This window comes from Lactuca sativa, chromosome 6 (assembly GCF_002870075.4).
Source record: "Lactuca sativa cultivar Salinas chromosome 6, Lsat_Salinas_v11, whole genome shotgun sequence".
Classification (NCBI taxonomy): Eukaryota; Viridiplantae; Streptophyta; class Magnoliopsida; order Asterales; family Asteraceae; genus Lactuca; species Lactuca sativa.
Window position 1 is genome coordinate 200,063,521 of NC_056628.2, and position 14,244 is coordinate 200,077,764.

Here is a 14,244-nt window from a genome sequence, read left to right on the forward strand (position 1 = left end):
GCAGTATGAACGTTTAGCTTTTAGTTTTAACAAAACGTTCCGATTCTAAAAGCTGTTTCATGTAGCTTTTAACAAAACGTTCTGGAGCTTTTGAAATCAATTTCCATAATTACCCTTAAAAATATATTTATATATTTTTTATTTTTAATCAATTGTCCTTTTATGTAATTTTATACATTTCAAAAGCTTCCAGCTACTTTTTCCAAACATTCATATACCAAATAAAAGCTACAGCTTCCCGCTACCAGCTACCAGCTACACGCTACCAGCTAACAGCTACTTTTGCCAAACACGCCCTTTAATGTAAAATTATGCTATCATTCATTGATGATGATCATTATAAATTAGTCCAGGTTTGGTATGGTCATGTTTCATGCCCATGGTTTGCTAGCGAGTTTATTCCATGCCCATGGAATTAAAGAATGTTTTTGAGGCCGATGGTTTGTTAGTCCATGGAATTGATGGAATCATATTTTTGAGGCCCATGGTTTATCTTAGCTAAATAGTTATTCTATTTTTTAAATTCAATTTGGGACATATATTACCTGAAATAAGATTATATGATTGCTCTATATTTATAAAAATTTAGTGTGTTTAGTTTTTATTTTACTTTTGGTTATATTGCTTCGGTTTCTTGTGGTTGTCTTTTGATATAAATAAAATGATTTTTCTACCATTTTTAATATAGTTTATATTTTTAACTAGTTTTAGTTTTTAAAAAATAAAAATAAATGAACCCATCTACCCCTCCCCACACCTACACTTTTCATTAGGGCTGTTAAAAATGTATCACAGAAAACCAACAAACATGTTATTAACCGAACCAATAAAGTTGGTAGTCAATATGTTTGGCTAACGGATGATTTGGGTGGAGGTTCTTTGTCTACCACTCTGTGCATGGACTCCATCTGCGTTCAATACAGTGGCTTCATCTACGGTGAGGTTCTTTGTATCAAAGAGGATGAAGATGGCTCTGTTGGATCTGGTAGGGTTTGTATTAAAACCTCACATATGGATAAAATTACAGCTAAGATGGCAGATGATAATGGTGGCCATAAATTTACATGTTTTTTCATAGAAGCGTCATATTGGATTCCCACTATTGAAAATATTGACCAAGATGAACACTAAGAGAGTGGGGAAGAATCTCATTCACACTCATAATCTGAACATGAAGAGGGAGAGATTTTTGGAAGTTTTGATAATGTTGAAACAAGGCCTAATGATGAACAAGATAATTTAGTTTGTACAAGCGGCGATGATCATAATCAAGGTAAAAGTGGCGGGTCAAATCCGAATTCCCCAGACCATTATGCACACTCTACTTCTCAGAAGGGAGGAGTTAAAGATGCTGTAACGACCCAATTTTCACGTCCAAAAATTTCGTTTTAAAACATTACTTTAGGAGACATTAATAATTAAAACATTGTTTGATCAAACCATGATACAACGTAAACCGTGTCTAAAAGTCAAATCATACAACCAATCAAAATATCAGAGTATAAATCTCAGAGAATCTCGTAAATGCGGAAACCAGAGTGTGTGTGTGTGACATGCTGCTACCGCACCGGCTCCTTTCCCCTAGCTGAGGAGGTACCTGAACCCAAAACTGAAAACTGTAAGCACAAAGCTTAGTGAGTTCCCCCACCGTACCACATACCAAATAATCTCATAACATACATATATCGTCAGGCATATCTGGGTGCCCGACCTTCCCCTTCGGCCCTCTCGACCGGACATTGCCTAGCATATCTGGGTGCTGGCCTCCCCTTCGGTCCTTTCGACCGGATACTGCCTAGCATATCTGGGTGCTGGCCTCCCCTTCGGTCCTACCGACCGGATACTTCGGGGACTATCTCCCCTCTACTGTCACTAGCACATAGCATCATAACATACTAGCACATAACATAACGCAGACAATACCTAGATGAATATCACAGAGACAAACATCTACGAATAACTCCTACTGATGGGCCGACATTGTGGCCGTAGACCCACCGCTACTGGAAGGTAACTCACCTCGAAGTAGCTGCTGATCTGATCGGGAACTGACTGCCTACTGCTGCTGCTGCTGCTCCGGAAATCCTCCGGCTGCAATTCCCACAACATACTCAATCAAACACTGCTCACTGACCTTTGGGTAAAATGACCATTTTACCCCTGACCATGCCCTAAGTCAAAGTCAGAGTCAACTTTCAGTTGACCCGACTCGCCGAGTTAGCTTTCCAACTCGCCGAGTCTCTACCCAAACGACTGCCCTGAATCCCGATCCTACCCGTCGAGTTAGGCGACGACTCGACGAGTTCACCTTCTTAACCAATATTCAAGTCCTTCATCCTACTCGTCGAGTTGTATGAACAACTCGTCGAGTTCATCTTCATCCGACGGACACTCATGCTAAGACTCGCCGAGTTGTATGAACAACTCGCCGAGTCCATCTTCATCCGAAGAACACTTATGCTGAGACTCGCCGAGTTGTATGAACAACTCACCGAGTCTGTTCTTGATCTAAGGAGATTGCCTTGAACTCGCCGAGTCAGGGCATTGACTCGCCGAGTACCTCCATAGATGAGTTTAGCTTCCGACTCACTGAGTCACACCCCGTGACTCACTGCTCACTCGACACTACGAAAAGGGGACAAACTCGGAGACTCGCGAACAGACTCGCCGAGTCATATGAACGACTCGCCGAGTCGTTGCCATGCACCCACTAAATACACAGATTTACTCGATTCCAGTCCATGCCATTCACAGATCTGGACTTCTAGGACACGAATCACACGTAAAGTTTCCAACTTTACGTGTGGATATTCACCAATATGGATTTTAGGGCTCAAAATGCCTCAAAAGGGTAGATCTAGGGTGAACAAGCAACATGGGGCCATAAAGCTAACAGATCTGAGCTCCTGGAGCTCAATCTTGCCTAGATCCAGAGGCCAAACATCTTATTACGACATATATTGCACATACAAGCTTGGGGATTTGTCCAAGAAAGACCTAAATGAAGTACTAAGCATAGAATCATGGGGAAAACGGGTTATACCTCAAAGGAACTGCTGGAAGAACACAATAATGCCTTGATGGCTTCCCTTCTTCTGGATCTACTTCCTTCCTCCTTCAAAACCTTCAAAAGCACACAACAAAGCTTCAATTCTTCAAAGAACAAGCATAAACGAGGGTTGGGAGCTCTGGGGAGAGAATGGGGGCTGGCCTGGGGCGAATAAGTCGCTTAAATAGGGTGCAAACCCCTGAAACTTAGGGTTTCATCCAACAGTTGTGACTCGCCGAGTCCAGGATATGGACTCGCCGAGTCGCCAACTTAAACGTGTCCCGGGTCCCGCATCCACTCGGCGAGTCGGACCTATGACTCGCTGAGTCCAAGGCTAAAAGAAGGGAAATACTCAAATAAGATTTACGTACCAGGAACCGGGTGCTACAGATACGGATATGGAAGATACGAATGCGAAAGAAGCATGAGAATTCACCCAAAGAAAGAAAAGATGGGGAGATGAAAATGTTAATGAGGAATGTGGTGTAGAAGAGATTAACACCTGGTATAGTAGATAAGGAGAAATCAGTCCAGGGTGATAATTTTGCATCCCTATCGAGGGAGCCTGACTTTAAAAATTTTGGTAATGATAAGGAGGTTGAAAATACTTGTACACCTTGTTTTTTTTACTCGTTTTCTAATTCTAACGGGGTTAATTCCCATAGTCGATCTAGTCATAATGGCAAGAAGTATAAGTCAACCTCAAAACTGGATGTAGCAAATGATATTGCTAGATTTATTGAGGTTGGAACAAAACTTTGGTAAGGTATGACAGGTGTTAGTGAGAATATGGAATCTATACTTAAACAAAATGGGTGTGGAGCTAGTAAACAAATGAATACTATGTCCATTCATGTTTGTGGTTTGGGTAAGAAGAAAAAAAGAAGTCGTATTTCTTATCTTTATTCTTGAATGGGGGTTTCTTTTATTAGGATGCATGAAATTAGATTAACTACAATTGATTTGTTTTCATTAAAGAGTGTTTGGGGTAACTTTTCTTTCGAATTTGCTTCGTTTAGTGCTCGAGGCATGTCAGGCGGTATTATTTCTCTATGGGATCCTGTTGTGTTATTTAAAAAGAAAATTACTTCTTTGAAAACATCCTCATTGTTGAAGGGGTATGGAATTTTTTTAACCTTCATTGTTTTATGGTTAATGTTTATGCTCCACGGGAAGAAGGTAGAAAATGTTGTGGGAATATTTGTCTCGGTTTATGAAAAGAAATAAGGGTGCTTATGTTCTATTTGGTGATTTTTAATGTCGTTATATGGAACTATGAAATATTGGGAGTAACATCCATAAAATTCATGAAAAATTTTAGACTTTTCAAACATTCCAAAACCATCTATTGTTTACAAATTGTTTTCAAAATAGTTTAACATTAGAGAAATCCCAGAAATCATAACATAAAATATGAGGAGGTGAGCAATCAAGTCTTCGTCTTCCTGCGGTCATCTGATGTACCAGAAACAAACTCCACTACTGTAATCCAGAAGATTAGTGAGTCCACCCCCCCCCCCCCAAAAAAAAATACTGATACATAACAAATAGTACACATAATAACAGCATGTAATGCGTCCACAACTTTTTAGACTGGATTACCCCCTAGCCCACAACATGAGTCTGGCTTGCCCATCGGGCCCACACCTCATGTCTGGATTGCTCTCGAGCCCACAACATAAGTCTGGCTTGCTCCCTCAGTCCTTGGACTGGAATACAAAAGATTAGCCCACAGTATGAGTATGGCATGCCCAGACCGACCTTCAGCTCGTATCTGGAATGCTCAAGAGTCCTTAGTATGAGTCTGGCATGCCCTCCCTTGCCCTCAACTCATATATGGCATACCCAGAGTTTGTTGGCTACAACACGGAGCAGTATAACCTCAACTCAACCCACATAACATGTCAACATGTACCAGATAAATACACTTACAGATAATCAAACAGTATCACAGGTAGTCCTAGAGGTCTACCAGACTAGCATATCAAACTAGCATGCATATCTATATCATACTCAACATATCAATAACTACTAGGATGTCAATCAAATGGGCCGGTCTTGGTGCCTTCGACCCTTAAGTATAGTAAGGAAAACTCATCTCACAAGTAGTGTTGAACCGGTAATATCAATCCCAACTCAACTGCCTACAATCACCAATCACTACTTCATTAAAATCCCAAAATACCCTCAATAGTCAAAGTTGGTCAACCATGGTCAAATTCAAAGTCAACAGTCAATGTCAACAGTCCATGTTAACCCAACTCGTCGAGTGCATATTCTGACTCGTCGAGTTCCTTCATGTCTCAGAAAATCGTGAAAAGCTCGAGGCAACTCGCCGAGTTACCAGAGCAACTCGTCGAGTTCTTCAACATCCAGAAAGCGGGTAAACCCGAACCAACTTGTCAAGTTGGCAGAGCAACTTGTCAAGTTTTTCTAGCCTTAATGCATTCAGACACTTCCAAACGAAACCAAAGCCCCAAACTATAGATATGATCCCTTAGGACTGAAATACCATGTAAAGTTGCTAGCTTTACGTCCATGCATGGCATCAAGAGGGCTAAATCACTCAAATAAGGCTTATCAAGGGACCTAGGGCATGAAGGAGGGCCAAGACTTGATAAAGTTGGCAACTTTAAGTCCATGGAGGCCATGAGATGTCCATATCTGAAATCATGGCTTCATAACATGCTCAAATCCAAGAATGGTCCCAAAATAAGCTAATAATGGCCATAACTTTCAAAAGAAGAGATCTAGAAAAAGGGATGATCAAGATAACGACTTTATACCTCCAAGTGGCTGCAACAACACTGAAAATCCATGATCTAAAGCTTCTCCCTTCAACTTTGCACCACCAACTTCAAGCTCCTTCAAGAAAAACACCAAAGGATACTCTTTAAGCTTACACACACTCAAAATGGGAAAAGAGGCACGATTAGGGTTTTCTCTGGACTGAGGGGACGATGAGGGAGGCTAACCATGAGAGTTAAGGGCTTTAAATAGGGTACAAACCCTAAAAGTTAGGGTTTTCGTGTTCAACCTTCAACTCATCGAGTTGGGGCCTTCTAACTCGTCGAGTAGACATTGAAAGATACGCGGGCATTAAATACTCTACACGACAAGTTGGAGCCTTCCAACTCGTCGAGTTGCCTAGAAAATATAAATATAAATCTTTAAATTCATACTTGAAGATTGGGATGTTACATGTTGTGGTGAACAATTCCGGATAATGCTCCCGCATCTCGGCCTCCAGCTCCTAAGTCCACTCGGATCCCCTCTGATGTTGCCATTGTACCTTTACAAAAGGTATCTCCTTGTTACGTAGGACTTTTATCTTCCTTTCTAAGACAACCAATGGCTTCTCAACGTACTTCAGGCGTTCTTCAACCTGAATGTCATCCAATGGCACTATTGCATCCTCATCTAATATACACTTCTGCAATTGCGAAACGCGAAAAGTGCTATGAATCTGAAGAAGCTCTTCTGGAAGGTCCAGTCTCTACGCCACTTTGCTAACCTTGGCAATAATCTAAAATGGTCCAACACATCGGGGACCCAACTTTCCCCTCTTCTTGAAGCAAGTCACACCATTCCAGGGTGAGACCTTCAACAACACCATGCCGCCGACCTGAAACTCCAACTCAGATCGGTGCCGGTCGGCGTAACTTTTCTGCCGATTCTGAGCAGTCTGCAATCGCTGCCTGGTCTGCCGAATCTTCTCGGTAGTTTGCAGAACCACCTCGGTCCGAGCCATGTCCATGTGGCCAACCTCGTTGTCACACCCCCGAACCAGGCGGCAGAAACGTCCAGGGCTTGGCGTGACTTCATTATTGCAGTATCATCACATAGTATATAATTGAAACATAACATCATCATCATCACACAATTAATATAACAACATTCATTGTTTACATCGAGTTAAGAGTATATAATTGAAACATAACATCATTATCATCACACAATTAATATAACAACATTCATTGAGGCCCATAATGCTAAATTTTACAATTTTGGCCCTTTGAAAAGTATAATTAGTATAACAACACATTTTTTCTACACATATGGCCTTTTTGATCCTTATAAAACCGAAAGTGTCACAATTTTCTAAAACTTTTGTTTATTTGTCAAAAATGATCCTTATACAAGATTTTTGTTTTGTTATTCACATCTTAAGCATATGTAATGCTTTTATTCTTTGTAGTATGATAACTAGAGTAGTTTAGTTTATAAATCTCACCCATTTTTGTTAAAGTTTTTGAGATTTATCAAGATATCACATAATCACAACATAAACCAAGAAAATCACACATAACATGCATGAATACATAGTTCTATACATAAACACTTGTATTCTCCCCCAAAAACATGTAAAAACCGAAAACAAGGGGGTATGAACTTACCTTGAGGTTTGGATTCGGTTTTTGGTGAAGATGTGAAGAGATTTTTGGTCCTAGAAAGCTTCTAGAAGAACTTTAGAACTTAGATGGCTCTAAGATGCATGATTCACTAAATGGTATTAGTTAAGAGGAGATTTTTGAAGAAATCAAGAAGCTAAACCATGGATCTAAGCAAAAATTTACCAAGGATGATGATATTGGTGAATAATCCTCTTGAAAGCCCTCTAGATCTTCGAAAATTTGGAGGAGGAAGGGGGTTCTCAAGAGAGAGTTTCCTTGAAAGATTTTTGAAAGAAATTGAGGTGGTGAGAGTGAGGTTCGGATGAGAGGATAAGAAGAGAGTGAGGAATGAGATCTTTGGTTATTACATGTAGGGTTTAACATGGAAATATGAGGGGTAATGCATGGATTACCTCTAAATAATACTTAGGTGTCATTGCTAAATAATCCTTCATTAATCCCTTTTTTTTGTTTGATTGGGCCGAGAATAAGTTTAACAAAATGAGGATGAACTGGTTTTTGGGCCCAAATTCTTGGCTTTGATCGAATTTCATAGGCCTTATAATATTTTTCGGCCCATTGGGCCCTTAGGATGGTTCACGACCCATTAGAATAAAAGGAATGGAGTTTATGGCCCATTAGGGCTATTGGAATTTGTTATGGCCCAAATTGGACCATTAGAAATAAACTAATCTAATTTAGGCCCATATGGCCCAAGATGTTAAAATTTATGAGTGTGGGTCCCTTTAGAGCCCATTTAAGAGTTCTAGGCCCAACATATTCGAATTGAAGGCTTATTGGTCCATTAGGTCCAATAAGAGAATCATAGTTCATAATGAACTTAAACTGGGATATTTAGGGCTTTCAACTCATAGCTGACCATTTGAAATAGTTTGCATATAGTTTTGAACTTCAATTGTAGATCTTGACTAAGTTTGTTGTCATAGAAAGAACATTGTGCATGATATCAAGCTAGAATTACAAATATTATCATAGATGACGTTTACATGATCATAAAATTTACTGGCTAAAATGTCAGTTGTGACACAATAACACCAAATAAGAAGAACAAACAGTTGTTTCATTAGTGAGTACCATCTTAGTACACGAAAGAGAGTCATAACAGATAGTAGTGGGGGGGAAAAGTTGATCTTAATCATGGCGGAAAGTGTCCGGTGGTGGTTCTGATGAAGTGGATGCACCCTGGAGATGAGCTACTTGTCGCTCGGTGTCTCGTGGTCGTGCCTCTCAAACTGACTGTCTCGCTTGGAAGTCCCCGATCAATTCCTATGTTGACTCTCATCTCTCTCAACAGAAACCCACATTTGGTCCGTTTGATTTGGGGTGTCCTGAGCTTGATTGCCCATGTCTCGGGTACGCCGGACCATGACTGGAAGGGCCCGGTCAGTTGGTCCTCCATGACTGAGATTGAAGAAACCTCGGTTCATACCATAGGGTGGTCGTATCCCTTGTTGGCGACTCCATCTCCAAATACCGTGTGCCCATGGGGGCGTGGGGCCATCGGGGCCCATACGATAAGTCGGTACTCTGGCCATGTATGGAGGATTGATGACCTCGGACTCTGCATCTGAGTCATCATCGTCATTGCCCTCGAGCTCTTCTTCTTCGAGGTCCACCACTGGCTCGGCAAGTCCATCTTCAAGTTCTACTTCATGTTCCTCCTCTGGTTCTTCCTCTGAGTCTTCTTCTGGGTCTTCCTCTAGGACAAGCCACCCTACATTCCCCTGATTAGGGAAATAGGGGTCTCCTGGCTAATGATACCCGGCCATAGTGTCTGCACGAAAGTGCATAAATACTAGAAACAAATAGCACACCAAATACTCCTGTAGTATTTTAATTTTGTTTAGGTTTGGTTCTATAAGATCTTTGGATAATTAAATGGTAAGTTTTTGATTCATTGACCATCACGATTACTCCCGAACACATGTTGGTCTTATTTTGAATGAATGTAGTTGATCAGGCTACATTCACCCCTAATGCGACTACATAACTGCCAAGGTTTAACCGCGATGTTCAAATCCTCCAAATACTTTTACTGTTCTTGTTGTGTTATTACTCTAAAATGAACACATAGGTATGTGATGTGTGTAAAACCAACTAGTTTTAATCCTACTAACTTAGACACAAAATAAACACACGAAAGGCAGTGTACCTCTTGATTAGTAATATAGTTCAAGCAAGTAGGGTATCGAACACAGGGACGGTAAACAATTAAAATAAATGCTAATATTATCTAAATAAAACAAATAACAAAAAGGGGGTTTTCTCTAGTTTACAAGACTAGGAACTTAATTAGAATAACCAACACACAAATTAACTAACTAGCAACTAAACAATTAATTACCAACTAAATTCAATAGTAAAGAGGACTTCTGTTTAGGTACGACTCATTTGTTCCCATGGATGATTTTAATGTATCAGATTAATTCTTCATTGGCTACCGATTAAGATAATTAGGTTCACGTTCGCTATTCCTAATTCTTAGAAAACAAATTAACTCAAGCAATGACCATTTGTCTAAATTAACGGGTTTCCTAGATTATTGATTTGGGTTAAGTAAGACTTGTAGTGGTTAACTAAATTGGCCCTTCAATTAACCTCTTGCTGATGTTCATCAAACAAGCTCACACATTAACTTACCTATCTTCTAGTTAATTCTAGTTTCACATTCGTTATTCCTAGACATACAACTATGTGGTCACAATAAATCATATGAAATTAATAACTAAGAGATGTTCATACAACTTAATTACTGATTTATTAACAGAAGAATAGTTATTGTCAACACATAAGGTTCTTTAACAAGCTTAACTAAACATAATTACCAATTAAAATTAATCCTACTCAAATAATCAATCCATGTTCACAAAATTGTCTACCCTAACAGAAGAACAAGTTTTTAGCTCATGATTGCAGTAAACATAAACTCAAAAACGAAATCAAAGTATGTAAACATGATTCAAATCAAAAAGTTACTAAGAATAAACCAAAATTGATTTGATTCTCTTCACAATTGAATGTAGGGTTGATTCTTCAGTTCCTCACGACCTAGCAACACTTCCAATCGTTTCTCAGCCTCCTAGGGTTTCTTTCCATGCTAGGGTATCGATCTAAAAGTCCCTTTATATAGATTTTCACAAAACAGAGGCTACTCGGCGAGTCCAGTGACCTACCCGCCGAGTACATCACTTAAAACCCATGTACGGCAAGTCAGCGCGTCCAGAATCGCGAAAGTTTGATACAACTCGCCGAGTAATCGACCCTACTCGCCGAGTACGTTTCGAATCAGCATTTTCTCAAAACACGAAAGTCGTCCGAAATTGTGTCTACTTTTCAGAACATTTTGAATCTCGTCAATCGGAGTTACGGTTCGTGAGATATGGCCAAAACACTGACGAGGGTTTGTGTCTACTTGATGTGTGTAAAACCAACTAGTTTTAATCCTACTAACTTAGACACAAAATAAACACACGAAAGGCAGTGTACCTCTTGATTAGTAATATAGTTCAAGCAAGTAGGGTATCGAACACAGGGACGGTAAACAATTAAAATAAATGCTAATATTATCTAAATAAAACAAATAACAAAAAGGGGGTTTTCTCTAGTTTACAAGACTAGGAACTTAATTAGAATAACCAACACACAAATTAACTAACTAGCAACTAAAACAATTAATTACCAACTAAATTCAATAGTAAAGAGGACTTCTGTTTAGGTACGACTCATTTGTTCCCATGGATGATTTTAATGTATCGGATTAATTCTTCATTGGCTACCGATTAAGATAATTAGGTTCACGTTCGCTATTCCTAATTCTTAGAAAACAAATTAACTCAAGCAATGACCATTTGTCTAAATTAACGGGTTTCCTAGATTATTGATTTGGGTTAAGTAAGACTTGTAGTGGTTAACTAAATTGGCCCTTCAATTAACCTCTTGCTGATGTTCATCAAACAAGCTCACACATTAACTTACCTATCTTCTAGTTAATTCTAGTTTCACATTCGTTATTCCTAGACATACAACTATGTGGTCACAATAAATCATATGAAATTAATAAATAAGAGATGTTCATACAACTTAATTACTGATTTATTAACAGAAGAATAGTTATTGTCAACACATAAGGTTCTTTAACAAGCTTAACTAAACATAATTACCAATTAAAATTAATCTTACTCAAATAATCAATCCATGTTCACAAAATTGTCTACCCTAACAGAAGAATAAGTTTTTAGCTCATGATTGCAGTAAACATAAACTCAAAAATGAAATCAAAGTATGTAAACATGATTCAAATCAAAAAGTTACTAAGAATAAACCAAAATTGTCTTGATTCTCTTCACAATTGAATGTAGGGTTGATTCTTCAGTTCCTCACGACCTAGCAACACTTCCAATCGTTTCTCAGCCTCCTAGGGTTTCTTTCCATGCTAGGGTATCGATCTAAAAGTCCCTTTATATAGATTTTCACAAAACAGAGGCTACTCGGCGAGTCCAGTGACCTACTCGTCGAGTACATCACTTAAAACCCGTGTACGGCAAGTCAGCGCGTCCAGAATCGCGAAAGTTTGATACAACTCGCCGAGTAATCGACCCTACGCGCCGAGTACGTTTCGAATCAGCGTTTTCTCAAAACACGAAAGTCGTCCGAAATTGTGTCTACTTTTCAGAACATTTTGAATCTCGTCAATCGGAGTTACGGTTCGTGAGATATGGCCAAAACACTGACGAGGGTTTGTGTCTACTTGATGTGTGTAAAACCAACTAGTTTTAATCCTACTAACTTAGACACAAAATAAACACACGAAAGGCAGTGTACCTCTTGATTAGTAATATAGTTCAAGCAAGTAGGGTATCGAACACAGGGACCGGTAAACAATTAAAATAAATGCTAATATTATCTAAATAAAACAAATAACAAAAAGGGGGTTTTCTCTAGTTTACAAGACTAGGAACTTAATTAGAATAACCAACACACAAATTAACTAACTAGCAACTAAAACAATTAATTACCAACTAAATTCAATAGTAAAGAGGACTTCTGTTTAGGTACGACTCATTTGTTCCCATGGATGATTTTAATGTATCGGATTAATTCTTCATTGGCTACCGATTAAGATAATTAGGTTCACGTTCGCTATTCCTAATTCTTAGAAAACAAATTAACTCAAGCAATGACCATTTGTCTAAATTAACGGGTTTCCTAGATTATTGATTTGGGTTAAGTAAGACTTGTAGTGGTTAACTAAATTGGCCCTTCAATTAACCTCTTGCTGATGTTCATCAAACAAGCTCACACATTAACTTACCTATCTTCTAGTTAATTCTAGTTTCACATTCGTTATTCCTAGACATACAACTATGTGGTCACAATAAATCATATGAAATTAATAAATAAGAGATGTTCATACAACTTAATTACTGATTTATTAACAGAAGAATAGTTATTGTCAACACATAAGGTTCTTTAACAAGCTTAACTAAACATAATTACCAATTAAAATTAATCTTACTCAAATAATCAATCCATGTTCACAAAATTGTCTACCCTAACAGAAGAATAAGTTTTTAGCTCATGATTGCAGTAAACATAAACTCAAAAATGAAATCAAAGTATGTAAACATGATTCAAATCAAAAAGTTACTAAGAATAAACCAAAATTGTCTTGATTCTCTTCACAATTGAATGTAGGGTTGATTCTTCAGTTCCTCACGACCTAGCAACACTTCCAATCGTTTCTCAGCCTCCTAGGGTTTCTTTCCATGCTAGGGTATCGATCTAAAAGTCCCTTTATATAGATTTTCACAAAACAGAGGCTACTCGGCGAGTCCAGTGACCTACTCGTCGAGTACATCACTTAAAACCCGTGTACGGCAAGTCAGCGCGTCCAGAATCGCGAAAGTTTGATACAACTCGCCGAGTAATCGACCCTACGCGCCGAGTACGTTTCGAATCAGCGTTTTCTCAAAACACGAAAGTCGTCCGAAATTGTGTCTACTTTTCAGAACATTTTGAATCTCGTCAATCGGAGTTACGGTTCGTGAGATATGGCCAAAACACTGACGAGGGTTTGTGTCTACTTGATGTGTGTAAAACCAACTAGTTTTAATCCTACTAACTTAGACACAAAATAAACACACGAAAGGCAGTGTACCTCTTGATTAGTAATATAGTTCAAGCAAGTAGGGTATCGAACACAGGGAACGGTAAACAATTAAAATAAATGCTAATATTATCTAAATAAAACAAATAACAAAAAGGGGGTTTTCTCTAGTTTACAAGACTAGGAACTTAATTAGAATAACCAACACACAAATTAACTAACTAGCAACTAAAACAATTAATTACCAACTAAATTCAATAGTAAAGAGGACTTCTGTTTAGGTACGACTCATTTATTCCCATGGATGATTTTAATGTATCGGATTAATTCTTCATTGGCTACCGATTAAGATAATTAGGTTCACGTTCGCTATTCCTAATTCTTAGAAAACAAATTAACTCAAGCAATGACCATTTGTCTAAATTAACGGGTTTCCTAGATTATTGATTTGGGTTAAGTAAGACTTGTAGTGGTTAACTAAATTGGCCCTTCAATTAACCTCTTGCTGATGTTCATCAAACAAGCTCACACATTAACTTACCTATCTTCTAGTTAATTCTAGTTTCACATTCGTTATTCCTAGACATACAACTATGTGGTCACAATAAATCATATGAAATTAATAAATAAGAGATGTTCATACAACTTAATTACTGATTTATTAACAGAAGAAT